Genomic DNA, 15,152 nt, shown 5'->3' on the forward strand with positions numbered 1-15,152 from the left:
GTGTGGTGTGGTTTACTGATGTTTTGATTCTAGGTCTCTAGAGCTTTCCCTATGTGTATTTTTTGGAATGTATGTGTACAGTACATTTTTTCCCTTTTAGGGGAGAGCTGGGTATTTTTTTATTACTGTAATTGCTTTTAAAATCTTGCTGAGTACAACAAGACTAGTGGTGGTGGTGGTTTAGCCACCAAGTCCTTTTCTGACTCTGTGACCCTTTGGACCATGGCCTACCAGGCTTCTCTGTCCATGGGTTTCTCCAGGCAAGAATACTGGAGTGGGTAGTTATTTCCTTCTCCAGGGGATCTTCCTGACCCAGGGATCAAACCCTGCATTGCAGGCAGATTCTTTACCAAAAGATAAGACCTACTAATCTTGTCACACTTGACTTTTATCCTTGATGTATGCTTGCATGGATGTAGCAACAGAAGGGAAACTATACTTTTGCTTGAAGGGCAGTTCTCAGGAGCTGGAAGGTAGCAACTTGAAATAGTATGTGGAGGGAAGAACGGTCCTGAATACTGGGAGGAGAGAGAGGATACGACGGACTTCCCAGGAGAAACTGAAGGCTGCAGTGTCGCTAGTGGTAGGAAACTTCATGTGATTATTACTTTAAGACCATAAATCTTAACCATAAAGTGTGCTAATGGCGAGAAGCTGCTTAAAGTTTGTCTCGTCCACCCATGCTGGGTTAAGGGTTAGGGTTATCTGGGAGAAAATCCCAGAGAATTCATCAATGTCTCTGGCTCACTAGTACCAGATGACCATGCCCACAGCCTGTCGTGATAGAATCCCGGCTCACCTCTCTGCCACCCACAGCCTGCTCCCAGCCAGGCTCAACTGCGTGCTGCTCAGATTGTTCCACTCAGTGTCACACTTGCGCCCCACTGGTCCCTGAGCCTGTCATCCCCTTCCTCCCTCAGGTTCGTCTGAGGAATAGCAGCTCTTGTCTTTGGAGGATCAGCTTGTGTCATCTCCTTGACAAAGCCTTGGGGATAACATGAGCCACCTTCCAATAAAGAGGATGTAAGGTTAAATAGTCCCCCTTCCCCGAAGGTAAGTCCACCTGGAACCTAGAGATGCCCCGTCATTTGGAAAAAAGTATTTGCAGCTGACATTAAGTCAAGGATCTGGAGATAAGACCTTCCTGGATTACATGGGGTCCTTAACCCAGTATAAGAGGAAAAAGGGGAACTGGACATGGCAAAGTCCATGTGAAGATGGAGGCGTGAGTAGAGGGAGCCGTGTGTCTGCAAACTGAGGGCCCAGAGTTGCCGTCAGTACTGGAAGCTGGGGAACTTTCTCCCAGAGAGCCTCGCCAAAGAAACCAGCCCTGCTGACTCCTTGGCTTCAGAATTCCGACCTCCAGGACTGGGAGAGAATAAACTTGGCTTGTTTTAAACCATGCAGTTGAGGCTAGTTAGTCATGGCAGCCCTAAGACTCTCACGCAAGTGTCTCATCCAACACTGCTGCCGTCTCACTGGACCACTTTCCTCATCACATGAAAAGAGCCTCGTCTGATGTCCCTTCAGCATCCCAAGGATTTTTCCCAGTACCTGGATCTAAGGAGGTGCCAAGTGTGAGTTCTTGAATGGATATAAATTAAAAATCATGTGGCGGAAATAGATAACAGTAGTAACTGCTGTGGCCTTTGCAGTTGATGTAGTTTGTCGTCTCCGCATCAGAGAACAAGTGGAAGTTTCTCTGAACCTCCGACCAGGCGTCAGCAAACTCCTCTACGAGCCAGTCCTGCCATCTATTTCTGTACAGCCTTTGAACTAAGAATAGTTTTTACATGTCTAAAAGTTTGGCAGAAGTCAAAACTATATTTTGTGGCATGTGTAAAATACATGACATTCAAATTCCAGTGTCCATAAATGTTCCTGGAACACAGCCTCACTCATTTGTTTACATGTTACTTTTGGCTGCTTTTGCATTACAACAGCAGAATGGAATTCTTGTGACAGGCCATATGGCCCTCAGAAAGTTGACCAATCTCTAGTTCCAAGAACAGGTGTCTTTGAGAACGTCAAAGAAGTTGAGGTTGTTGGAACCACGGAACAGCTTCCGTGTGTTGGAAGCTCGGTGCTGCATCGTGTCATAAGGAGCCATCTCTGCTTCCAGAAAGTAGGTTTAGTTTGGTTTAGTATTTACTGTTCAGGTAGTAAGAAGGTCCGCTGAGTCTGATCTCTGTTCATGCCTATCCTCAGAATGAAGGGACTGGCCGTGGGCTCATCAGGAAAGAGGACTAGGATTTTATAATAAGCAGGTCTGCCCGGTGTGCTGGAGGGAGGGGTGACTCCGCTCTGTGCAGGTGAATCTCCTATCACTCTAAGCCTTTTACCCCCTCAACCTCTAAAACACAGCCCGGTCCGTATTCCTTTACTCATCCGGTACCCCGGCCCCAGTGCCTCTTCCTTCACGGGGTAGTGTTGCTTCGTGTTTTATACCAGTGACACCCCTTGTGATGTGTTCTTCATCCTGTTTCTGCAGCCCCCCAACCTATATCTGGATGGGCAGAACTTTTCACTCGCCTGTTTTCCCACTTTAGAGATTTGGATTAAGAAGCATGCTGGACTATTTTACGATTGCTCCAAGTATTTTAGACTTAAGGCATTTGTGCTCAAACCCAGGTCTTTGAAGTTGAAATGCCATATTGATTCCATGTGAGATGGCAGTAATTGCTGCTCCATAAATTCTTACAAAATTAGCCCTTATTTCACATATTTCACAGTCTTTACATGGTGATCCTAGAAGACGGCGGTGGGAAGGTCTGTAGATTAAAACTCAGATAACCTTACCCACATTGCTGCTTTGGAACTGTATCTTCCTAGTTAGTAAAATGATAATGGAGACAGCATCTCTAATGTTTGATTTCATGTCACACAGTACATGTCTTATCTATACTGTCTGCCAAATGCTGTGTTCATGTGAACAGTTAAAACGCAGACTTCCGAGGTGGTGGAGCTGTGTTCAAAACTCGTAACTGGATGAGTCTCGTGTGTCCGCATTTATGAAATGGAATACTTGAAATACCTGCCCCTCTACTGTGGCCCTGGGGGCTGTGCTGGCTGGTGCTGAACTGTCCGTGTGTGCCAGGAGAGCTGCCTGCCAGGCTCGTTATAAACATGTGCTGCTGCTGCCGCCAAGTCACTTCAGTCGTGTCCGACTCTGTGCGACCCCAGAGACAGCAGCCCACCAGGCTCCCCCGTCCCTGGGATTTTCCAGGCAAGAACACTGGAGTGGGGTGTCATCGCAGGTTTGTCTTGTAGTCTGTTTCAGGTGTCGTGTCCATGAACGTGTATGGTTCTCCACTTACCCCAGAGTTGTCCCCAGCACCAGTTCTGACTACTTTCTTCAGTCCAGGAGGGTATTATTGGGCAAAGATGCCCAATTTTAATGATCTTTGGAGATCCTGTAACTTATTTATAGTAACTTAGAGTTGGAGTATGAAGAAAGCTGAGCGCCGAAGAATTGATGCTTTTGAACTGTGGTGTTGGAGAAGACTCTTGAGAGTCCCTTGGACTGCAAGGAGATCCAACCAGTCCATTCTGAAGGAGATCAGCCCTGGGAATTCTTTGGAAGGACCAATGCTAAAGCTGAAACTCCAGTACTTTGGCCACCTCATGCGAAGAGTTGACTCATTGGAAAAGACCCTGATGCTGGGAGGGATTGAGGGCAGGAGGAGAAGGGGATGAGAGAGGATGAGATGGCTGGATGGCATCACGACTCAATGGACGTGAGTCTGAGTGAACTCCGGGAATCGATGATGGACAGGGAGGCCTGGCGTGCTGCAACTCATGGGGTCGCAAAGAGTCAGACACGACTGAGCGACTGAACTGAACTGAACTGTGGTGCTGTGTGCTGTTGGTAAATCGCTTCAGTCGTGTCCAACTCTGTGCGACCCTATGGACTGCAGCCAGCCAGGCTCCTCTGTCCATGGAATTCTCCAGGCAGGATTACTTGAGTGGGTTGCCATTTCCTCCTCCAGGGCATCTTCTAGATGCAGGGATTGAACCCACATCTCTTAGGTCTCCTGCACGGCAGGCAGGTTCTTTAGCACTAGCATCACCTGGGAAGCCAGAACTTTGTGTGTGTGTGTGTGTGTGTGTGTGTGTGTGTGTGTGTGCTTAGTCGCTCAGTCGTGTCCCAGTCTTGGGACACCATAGACTGGAACCTGCCAGGATTTCTGTCCGTGGGATTCTCCCAGCAAGAATACTGAAACTAACTGTGAGGTAGTGCCATTTCTCTAACTGGGCAGGTGATTAACCGCCTATTTGAAACCAAAACTAGCAGCGTAATTATTTTCAACAGCGCTCTGGTCCAGTGGTAATTCCAGCAGTGCTCACAGCACATTCTGGTGTCAGAAACTTTAGTACCTGTTCACAGCCCACCTAGACAGTGTCCTGGGACAGAAGATGGGTACCGAGTGGGGCTTTCGTGGAGGAGAGCAGCAGTTTTCTGGGTGTAAGAAGAGGGTGTATGGGGAGCAGAGGCAGCTAGCGGGGAGGGCAGAGCTGTAGAGGTCACCGGAAGACTGGCTTTCGGTCTACTACTCAGCAGGCTCAGAGCGAAGGAGTGACTGGATCTGATGTATTTGATAAGGTTCACTCCAACTGCTGTGCCAGGAACAGAATGAGGTGAGCAGGGACAGAGGCAGGGAGGCTGGGTGAGCCATTGCAGTAACCGAGGCAGAAATGATGGCGGGTCATTGAGTGGACGCGGTGAGCAGGGACCAGAGCCCCCAGGGACCCCCACAGACTGGATGTGGATGTGTGAGAGGAGTCCAGGACCATCCTGTCCTGGGGCCTGGGCACCTGGGAGGAAGGGGCTGGGGGCAGGTGCCGGGAGCGTGGCTGGAAGAGTGAGGGGTGGTTTCTAGGTCCCGGAAGCACCGGTTCCTTGCTCCAGGCAGGGCTTCTGCCCCGAGCACCTGGCATTCATTGGTCTGGTTGGCGGGGTCAGGGGGGGTCCTCCAGGGAGCATTTGGCCGTGAGAGGCTGGGAGGAGGGGTAGGGCTGTGGAGGGTGGACCGCAGGACGGTCTGTGTAGGGGAGAGTCTCCACTCTGCAAGTTTGATCCCTTTCTGCCCCTCTCTCGCTTTACGACTTCCCTGGGCCCCACTTTCCCCATCTGTAAAAGTCAATCTCCGTGGTCCCACCTCAGACCTGGAGTAGCTGTTGAGACAACACTGGCTTCTGGGGTCCTGAGAGGGCAGAGCTGCTCCCAGGGCTCAAAGGCTGGCGAAGTGCCTGTGCCCAGACCCCCGGGGCTGCTGGGCAGCTCACCTGTCCTAGCTCTGTGGCCAGCCCCAAGCTAACAGCTCCTGGAGCCCCAGACTTAGCTGCTGAAAGGAGAGTTCAGACAAGAATCATCCTGTGAGGGCCAGTGGGTGGGCTTGCTAGTGCTCCTCCAAAGGGAGGAAACCACCATATGTAAGCTTGCTATTCAAGGGGTGCAAACATGAGAAGACATGTTCAGAGAGGTGAAGAAACTTGCCTGAGGTCACACAGCTACTGACAGGGCCAATTTTCAGTCAAAGTCTACAGGCCTCAGAGCCCTTGTTCAACATATTATTTTTCTCCAACTTTGATGACAGAATCCTCACTTTCTACAATAGAACCAGTTTGATTTAATTAGTACAGTGTTGGTTCATTTATGACCACCTTTCATTTGAGGCAAAAGCTGCTTTTCAAGAAAGTGTAACTTAAAGACATATAATTATGGAAGAATATTATGTGCTCACCAGACCACAAGAGAGAAGGCTTTTGTTGCCACTGGGCATCCATTCCCTCCCCTGCAAAAGGGAAGACTTGCTGGAAGAGAGGACTGGCCAGTTTGTGTGATGAAGTTCAGAGAGGGAAAGAAAGGATTTTCATGAAGATCATGTATATGCACTCATTTAATGTCCTTTAAGACACACATGGGAGAAAGCAATGGCACCCCACTCCAGTACTCTTGCCTGGAGAATCCCAGGGATGGGGGAGCCCGGTGGGCTGCCGTCTATGGGGTCCCACAGAGTCGGACACGACTGAAGCGACTTAGCAGCAGCAGCAAGACACACGTGAGTTAAACATTAATCCCTTTAAAATTACTTGTGGCTCATTAACTTATTAAAATGTGGGCCTCTCTGACCCCACAGAGCAACAGTGCAAAACAAGATATTTGATGGGCTGGACAATTCTGGCAATGCAGAGTGGAAAGAGTGTGTGTTCTTGTTTTCCCCACAAGGAGGAGCCCCTGTCCACACTCCCCAGACAGAACTGAGGACGCTCAAATGTGGTGAAAGCGTGACATTGGTGCACTGGTTCCAGAGGAGGGCCTCCTAGGGATTGGCATGAGGTCTGTGAAGATCCTCTTGCCCGAAACCTCACTTCTCAGGTTACAGAGACTGTTTAATGGCACGCAGTATACTACATGTTAAGTAAGTGTATAAAACTAAGTTACTGCAAGATAATTTATACGAGTGATGGGAAAAATACCGAAAGGAATGACATCAGAATGTCAATATTGGTTATTTCTGAGAAGTGGAATTAAGGAGATTAAAATGTTCTTCATTCCTTTCTGAAACTTTTTTTTTTACAGTGACCACTGTTTTGATTGTCAGACAAGTTTCATCGGTAGAAGAGAATATATAAAGTGCTCCTGCTGAGTGATCGCTCTGCCTCTGAGCGCTTACTCGTTTCTGTCTGGGTGAGCTATGCTAGGAAGAGCTTGGAGCTGGGAGTGGGGAGACCTGGTCCTGGCCTCAGGCTGTTCTTCTGCTCCTCGTGAATGGCCTGACACACACATGTGCACACCCACACGGCCCACTGTGCACACAAACATAGCCCTTAGCCTGCATCCCGGTCTATAGTGAAATCCCTCAACAGTGCCGCTGGGTGACAACGGAGCAGTTTGACCCACCACTCTCATTTTACAGGTGGGGAAACTGAGGCTGAAGGAGAGTGGCAGGGTGCTGAAATGAAGGGGAGGCTGGCCAAGTTCTCTGTTAACCTGGAGAGAGGTTGGGCAACTTCTTCCTCAACAGCCATCCCATTCTTAACAACATGGCATAGTAATAGCCAACACACAGGCACTGTGCTGAACACTTTATTTACAACTTTTAAAATTTTCACTACAATCCTATGAGCTAGGAATTCTGATCACCCCATTTTATGGGGGGTGGTGATTTTACAGGAGAAAGAAGCACAAAGAGGGCAGGATATGCCCAGAGCTACCCAACTGTTGGTGATGGGGAGGGTGTTCTGGTACCAGCCTCTACAGGCCCTCCTGGAAGAATCCTGATCCAAGGTAGGACTCTAGCCTAACTGGGGCCCCCGCTGCCCCAGACCTGGATGGGCGACTGAGGTCTGGGGGCCAGTCCTGAGAAGGAGAGAGGAGTGTGACCTGAGCTGGGCGGAGCCCCACCGTCACCTGGGGCCACCTGCGTGGAGGCTCTGGGCCAGCCGCTCCCTGGAGTCAAGGCAGTGGGGCCCCTTGGGGAGCATGGGGCACCCTCCTCAGGCATCAGTCTGGAGGGCCTCAGGCATCAGTCTGGAGGGCCATAGGGCTGGGCTCGGCCAGCAGCTGCAGCCCCTCGAGGGACGCGTAGAGCGCAGACAGCTGCGGCACCACCTCAGGGTCCCTGGTGACTGGGTGGCCAGGGCCCCGCAGCTCCAGTCCACAGCTCTCCACCAGGCTCCAGGTGAGGGCCGCGTCCTCGTGCTGCAGCCAGGAGAGGACTTCCGGCGGCAGCGAGAAGCCTGTTTCCTCCATCTGGTTGTAGTTCGGCTCTAAGATGCTCGCCACCTGCCAGGAATCACCCAGGGTGAACACACAGGCCTCCCAAGACTGGAAGCAGTGGGACCCGTCCTGAGGATGGGAGCCTGGAGACTCTGATCACTGAGCCCCACTCCCCGCCCCATCCCCGCCACCACACCTGAGCCTGGGGCCTTGCTTCCTGCAGAACTGGGGCTCCAAGGACAATGCCCCCCAAATGCGCCCTTCCCTGCACTGCCTGGGGCCTTGGTTTCCAGCACTCCCAGGGCTCCCAGCCCCTGCATACACTGTTCTGCCTGGAAACCCACCCCATCTCTTCATCCATTAATCCCTGAATTGCATGGAGGGGCCCCCTTTTGGAAACACCCCTGGGCCCCCACAGCTGTCAACATAAGCTACATAAGACCCAGTGCGTCTCCTGTTCTGGGCACTGTCTGCGATCACCTGCTAGAGTCTCCACTTGACCAGCCTGTGTTCTCAGGCCCGAGCAGAGGGCCTGGCACAAGGCAGGAACCCAGCCTAACCCCTGAATGAGCCTGCGTGTGGCTGCCATGGTGGTCTGGGTCCACAGGGGTCGGAGCCCAGCACACCCGCCATGTCCCCGCCCCAGGCTCTCACCAGCTCCAGCTGCTGGGGCAGGACCCCTCCAGGCACTAGGCCAGCAGGCAGTGTTGGGTGGCACTCAGCGCTGCAGGCCCCTGGCGAGGAGCCTGTGCCCAGGCTCCTGCCAGGCGCCAGCCCCGCCCTGATCAGCCCTGGGGAAGCTCTGTGTCAGGCAGAGTGCACCTAGATGTGCTCACCCCACTGCCTTCCCTGTACCAGTAGGCACTCAGCATGTTCTGAACACCTACTGCATGCCAGGCGCTGCACACCCACGGGGCTTATCCTCACCTTCCGCCTTCCACCACCTCCCTCTCCTCCTCCTCAGTCGCTCACCCTGCCCAGGGCTGATGCTTCAGCTCAAGGAGAGGCCACTTCTCTGCCCTGCTCTGTTTGTTCCTCGGACCCCCAGACTGAGCCCCGCTCCACCCCATCACCTCTCTGGGATGGCTAAGGCAGGGCTTCTCAGGGTCTCAGCACCCCTGCAGAGGCGGGTGCGTGGGTGGATCTGGCAGGGTGGCCAGAGGGCCCTGCCTTCCCAACCCTGTTTTATTAACCATATAGGCTGCCTCTGAAGAGCCTTCCAGGTACCCAGTGCTGCCCAGACATCACCACCGATCTTCCGACCTGGGAAGAAAGCCCTGCCCTCCCCTTGTGCAGTGGGGAGACCACGGCTGGAGCTGGCCCACGAGCCCCGTGCTCACCATCCTGCCCACAGCCTGGTCCTGGGGTTTTGAGCACATCTCCATCCCCCCAGGGAGAGGACACAGGGCCTTCTCTGGAGAAGCGGTGATTTCTGGCTGGGTTCCTGAGCTCCTGGCAGGGGTAACTCACCTCCACTGGCATTTCTACAGAGCTTCCCTTCAGGCAGGTACAGAACAGCTGCGTGGGAGTGGGGATAGAGAAAAGAGAAAAGTCTCTGGACCACCGATGAGCAGGCCCACCTCGGTCCATGTGATTCTCGTGTCTCTCCCTTCTTCAGGTCCAATGCCCCGGCCCCATCCCCACCCCTCAGGGCAAGCTGGGCACAGGTGGGGTGTTGAGGCCTCCCTGAGATCTGGCCTGGAAGCCCGCTACGAAAGGCACCTGAGTGCTCAGGCCCATGAGGAAACAGCCTCCCTCTCCCTCTTCCTGCCCCTTACTCAGCAGCTGCCCCTCCTCCACCAGTTCCTCCGGCCTCCACATGCCCCAGCGATCCTCCTCCATCATCAGCTGCAGCACCATATAGGCCAAGACAGTGCCCTGGGATGCCCGCTGCCGCCTCCTTGGCCACGGTGCTCTGACCGTGCAGCTGGGAGGGGGAGGGGAGATTCTAGGACCTGCAGGAAGGGGTCTCAGGGCTAAACAGGAGCAGGGGATGGCGGGCACAGGGGGAGGGGCTGCAGGAGGCCAACCTGATGACCAGGGGCTGTTGAGGTTGGAGGAGAGAAAAGTGCAAAGGCAGGGGTCACTCGGGCACAGCAGGAAGGCACTCTGCAAAATATGTTGCACATGAGACATTTCCAAAAACCCCAAAGCTTTCTGGGGTCAAAGCAATCCACGGTAGCATGGCAAAAGTGCTCAAAGTTCCCACTGCAAAGAAACGAGTTTTGTTTTGCCTCACTAAGTGTTGTCCAGAGTTTGGAGGGTTCACTTCGGGAAGGGCTGAGCTGGAAGCCTGGGGCGTGGCAGTTTGAGAACCTCCATAGGTCGTCTTCTGTCAGTGGGCAGCTGACGAAGGGGCTCTCCGGAAGCTGGGACTCCCGAGGTGGGACCAGTGGCACCACCGTCAGCACCGGATCCCACCGGAGAAGTGCTACCGAGAAGCAAGAGAACTATCCTGAGGAATGGATGAGACAAGAGTACGGAGACCGTTCTGTACAACGTCCGAACTCCCGGACCGTGTTCAGTATGGTGGCCTGGAAACTGACCTCCAGGTGACCAGCCCTCACCTGCACTTATGGGGATGGTGAGAGGTGGGGCCCGGAGGTGATGCTGTGAGTGCAACTCGGGGCCCTGCCTCCCCCGTCACAGTGGGGACCAGAGGCAGCCATGGACGCTGCATGGCAGAAGAACAGAGCTGGTGAGGAGCAGGTCTGGGTCTTGAAGGCACGTTGAAGGAACCCTGCCGGTCCCTGCCCTTGGCACATCCCGGGCACTCGTCTCATATCGCTGCAGAGTCTCACCCTGATTCCAGCCTAGCTTCATGGAACAGAGAAGTCAAGCTCATAGGGCCAAGTGACTTGCCCAGGGCCACACAGCCAGCCAGGGACAGAGCTGGGGTTCGCACTCAGACGCACCCAATTTCAAAGTTGACGCGAAACCCCCTGCACTATGATAGTGCCCCCAGCAGCAGGTAAGACTCACCTGGGAGAGTCAGAACACCAGCGACTGGGTCCTAGTCCACACCAGTGAAAATTCTGTGTGTGTGTGTGAACTGGTATTTTTAAAAAGTCAAAAACCAACAAGACACCTCTCCAGGTGGTTCTAAAATGCAGAGTTGACACAAAGGCCCAGGGACTCCACACTCCTGGGTGAGATGGGGTGGTTTGCCAGGAGTGAGGGGTGGGCTCCTTGGTGGCTTTCAGCACCTGGCACACCACGTCTGCGCCCCAGGGCACCCCCTGCTCCTGGACGTGGCCCAGCTGGAGGAGGGACAGCTGCTCGGCTCCCTCTGCTCGGCTCTGAAACGTGGCATCCCACGCGGCCTCCATGGCCTCGGTCACCACACACAGGCTCTCCTTCTTCCAGCTCTGCAGCTCCTGGAGGAACGAGGGTCTCGGAGTCCTCAGTTTCCTGCCAGGGGTGCAGGTGGGGGCAGGAGAAGAGACAGAGCTTGGGGGGTGCTCTCTAGGGCTCCCCTGTACTGAGGCCTTCCGTAGTGGGCAGCCTGGACTCTATGCTGATATGGGCGGGGTGTGGGGGGCGTTACAGCGGGGGCCTGGCCTGTACTCAGGACTAGAATTCAAGGTCAGGTGGGGGTGGTTGGAAACATCCGCCACCTGAGACATCTGTCTTCTGCAAGACTTAAAATGACCAGCCCAGAGGTTACCACTGGGCTCTTTCCAGCTGAATTGAGCAAAAGGCATATATTCCACAGTTCATGTGGTATTTAAAAATTTTGAGATAATATTAAAATTGGTGGTAGTGGTGATGTAGTCATTCAGTTGTGTCTAACTCTTGCGACCCCCTGGACTGTAGCCTGCCAGGCTCCTCTGTCCATGGAATTTCCCAGGCAAGAAATACTGGAGTGGGTTGCTATTTCCTTCTCCAGAGGATCTTCCTGACCCACAGGGGTTAAACCACGGTCTCCCGAGTTGTGGGCAGATTCTTTACTGACTGAGTCACCAAAACCCCAGTTTTAGCTCGCATTCCCGCCTGGAGCTCACATTCCCACGGGGCAATAAGCAGGCGCAGCTGTCGGCGTCAGCAGGCCTGTGTCCCCCAGTTTGCCGGAGTCCCCACCGTGCCCTGTTGCCCTACCCTTGGTAGCTACTGCACTTCTGTTTCTTTTTCTGGCCTTAAAAACAACCAGGGGTTTGAAACCTCTGACTTAACGTGAGTCCCTCTCACTGCCCACTCTCTCTTCCCCGGGGTGGGGGGGCCTGCCCCTGGGTTTGATACTAATAGTGGACTCCCCCATCCCAAGCTACTCCTCAGAAAGCTTCTTGCCAGGCCCTTGAGTGGCCGGGACTTTGGGGCTTTTCCGTCCTGCCCCCCGGCCCCGGGGACCTGGGCCCACGGACAGCTGAGCCCAGCCCGCCTGGCTGATGTACCCACCTCTCCTCCACCAGAGTCTCCCAGGTGTAGGGGGGCACCCTGAACATCCGCACGGCCAGCACGGAGCTGCAGCTCACCACGCCGCCGCCCATCACCTTCCCATGCTTCCCGGTGCCAGGCTCATGCCTGCCGTCACGGCTCCCGCCACCATCTCCTGGAAGCGGATGGGTTCACTGAGGCTCAGCTCTGTGGGGAGAGGGGTCCAGGCGTGGGCCAGGGGGCAGGGGCGACTAGACCTCTGCCTCAGGCCCCAGTTTGGCCTCCACCTCTTACCGGCTTGGTGTGACCCCAGGGCAAGAAGCCCTCGACTCCCAGAGCCTCAGTTTCCCCATCTCTAAAAGGGGCAGAAGAATGACAGGGTTTTCCCTCCAAGAGTGGTGGTCAGCATTTACCGAAGAAATTCCCTACAGGGTCCCTGCCGCCCAGCAAGCACTTGGTGCATGTCAGCCATTATGGCGATTAAAGTGATGATGATGATTACTCATCAGAGAGCTGGGACAGGAGGGAGGAAAAGATGCGCTCTTCCCACCACGGCAGGCACATGCTGCCTGGGGGTGCCCCTGGCATGTGCCTGGGTGGAGGGGGCATCAGCTTTCTTCCCCTGGGTGCTAAAGTCAGCATGTAGGTGGAAATCACAGGTGGTCAAAACCCCCTGGAATCATCCTTCCAATCACACCCCCCACTTGCCTGCATGGGACCCCGAGAAGCTCCAGGACCAAGGATGCCTCAGTCTGAACAGCTGTTCCCTTGGGAATGTTACTCTGTGCCTTGTTAAGTAGAAGTATATACATATTTTCATAAAATATTTATGTGTGCTGTGCTTAGTAGAGCCAGACATCTTGGAATGTGAAGTCAAGTGGGCCTTAGAAAGCATCACTATGAACAAAGCCAGTGGAGGTGGTAGAATTCCAGTTGAGCTATTCCAAATCCTGGAAGATGATGCTGTTGAAAGTGCTGCACTCAATATGCCAGCAAATTTGGAAAACTCAGCAGTGGCCACAGGACTGGAAAAGGTCAGTTTTCATTCCAATCCCAAAGAAAGGCAATGCCAAAGAATGCTCAAACTACCGCACAATTGCACTCATCTCACACGCTAGTAAAGTAATGCTCAAAATTCAAGCCAGGCTTCAGCAATATGTGAACCGTGAACTTCCTGATGTTCAAGCTGGTTTTAGAAAAGGCAGAGGAACCAGAGATCAAATTGCCAACATCCGCTGGATCATGGAAAAAGCAAGAGAGTTCCAGGAAAACATCTATTTCTGCTTTATTGACTATGCCAAAGCCTTTGACTGTGTGGATCACAACAAACTGTGGAAAATTCTGAAAGAGATGGGAATACCAGACCACCTGATCTGCCTCTTGAGAAATTTGTATGCGGGTCAGGAAGCAACAGTTAGAACTGGACATGGAACAACAGACTGGTTCCAAATAGGAAAAGGAGTACGTCAAGGCTGTATATTGTCACCCCGTTTATTTAACTTCTATGCAGAGTACATCATGAGAAACGCTGGACTGGAAGAAACACAAGCTGGAATCAAGATTGCTGGGAGAAATATCAATAACCTCAGATATGCAGATGATACCACCCTTATGGCAGAAAGTGAAGAGGAACTCAAAAGCCTCTTGATGAAAGTGAAAGTGGAGAGTGAAAAAGTTGTCTTAAAGCTCAACATTCAGAAAACGAAGATCATGGCATTTGGTCCCATCACTTCATGGGAAATAGATGGGGAAACAGTGGAAACAGTGTCAGACTTTATTTTTCTGGGCTCCAAAATCACTGCAGATGGTGACTGCAGCCATTAAATTAAAAGATGTTTACTCCTTGGAAGGAAAGTTATGACCAACCTAGATAGCATATTCAAAAGCAGAGACATTACTTTGCCAACAAAGGTCTGTCTAGTCAATGCTATGGTTTTTCTTGTGGTCATGTATGGATGTGAGAATTGGACTGTGAAGAAGGCTGAGCGCCGAAGAATTAATGCTTTTGAACTGTGGTGTTGGAGAAGACTCTTGAGAGTCCCTTGCACTGCAAGGAGATCCAACCAGTCCATTCTGAAGGAGATCAGCCCTGGGATTTCTTTGGAAGGAATGATGCTAAAGCTGAAACTCTAGTACTTTGGCCACCTCATGTGAAGAGTTGACTCATTGGAAAAGACTCTGATGTTGGGAGGGATTGGGGGCAAGAGGAGAAGGGGACGACAGAGGATGAGACGGCTGGATGGCATCACTGACTCGATGGACGTGTGTCTGAGTGAACTCTGGGAGTTGGTGATGGACAGGGAGGCCTGGCGTGCTGTGATTCATGGGGTCGCAAAGAGTTGGACACGACCGAGCAACTGATCTGATCTGTGCTTAGTCACTCGGTGGTCGTGTCCGACTCTTCTCAACCCCATGGACTGCAGCCTTCCAGGCTCCTCCGTCCATGGGCTTCTCCAGGCAAGAATACTGGAGTGGGGTGCCACTGCCTTCTCCAAGGGAAGCCCATATTTATGGGTTATTATTACCTATAACAATACCTCCTTTTGAGGATTGTAACCAGGACTAACGTGCTGCTTGTAAAGCGCTTGGAACAGGGCTGGCACATGGTGATAAGCTGTCCCCTCGGGGGTCTGGCCCCATCTCCTTCTCTCAGGTAGTGGGGCCCAGCCAGGGTCCAAAGCTGCGGTGGGGAGTGGTTGGGGGGTGAGCGGGTGGGGGCAGCAGCGATTTGCTCAGTCTTCGATAGCACTTGCCATGGCGGTGGGCACCTTACTTCAGAGGGCGCCGGGGAGCCACAGAGGGCTCTGAGCAGGACAGCGACACAGCACACCAGCACGTGAGTTTCAGGAGGAGCGCCTTGACAGCTGGGAGCACAACCAAGTGGAAAGGGGAGACTTGAAGAGCTTATAACTATATCCAAGGGATGTGACCATGGGCTCCAAACCAACAGGACAGATGTGTTCCCTGCTGGGGGCTGGGGGAGAGAGTGTAACGGGTGGAGGGAAGTGAGAGGCTGACTCCTCCATTAGGCACGGTGCCCAGGGCCCCACAAAAA

The sequence above is a fragment of the Bos javanicus genome, chromosome 14 (assembly GCF_032452875.1).
Source record: "Bos javanicus breed banteng chromosome 14, ARS-OSU_banteng_1.0, whole genome shotgun sequence".
In the NCBI taxonomy this organism is placed as follows: Eukaryota; Metazoa; Chordata; class Mammalia; order Artiodactyla; family Bovidae; genus Bos; species Bos javanicus.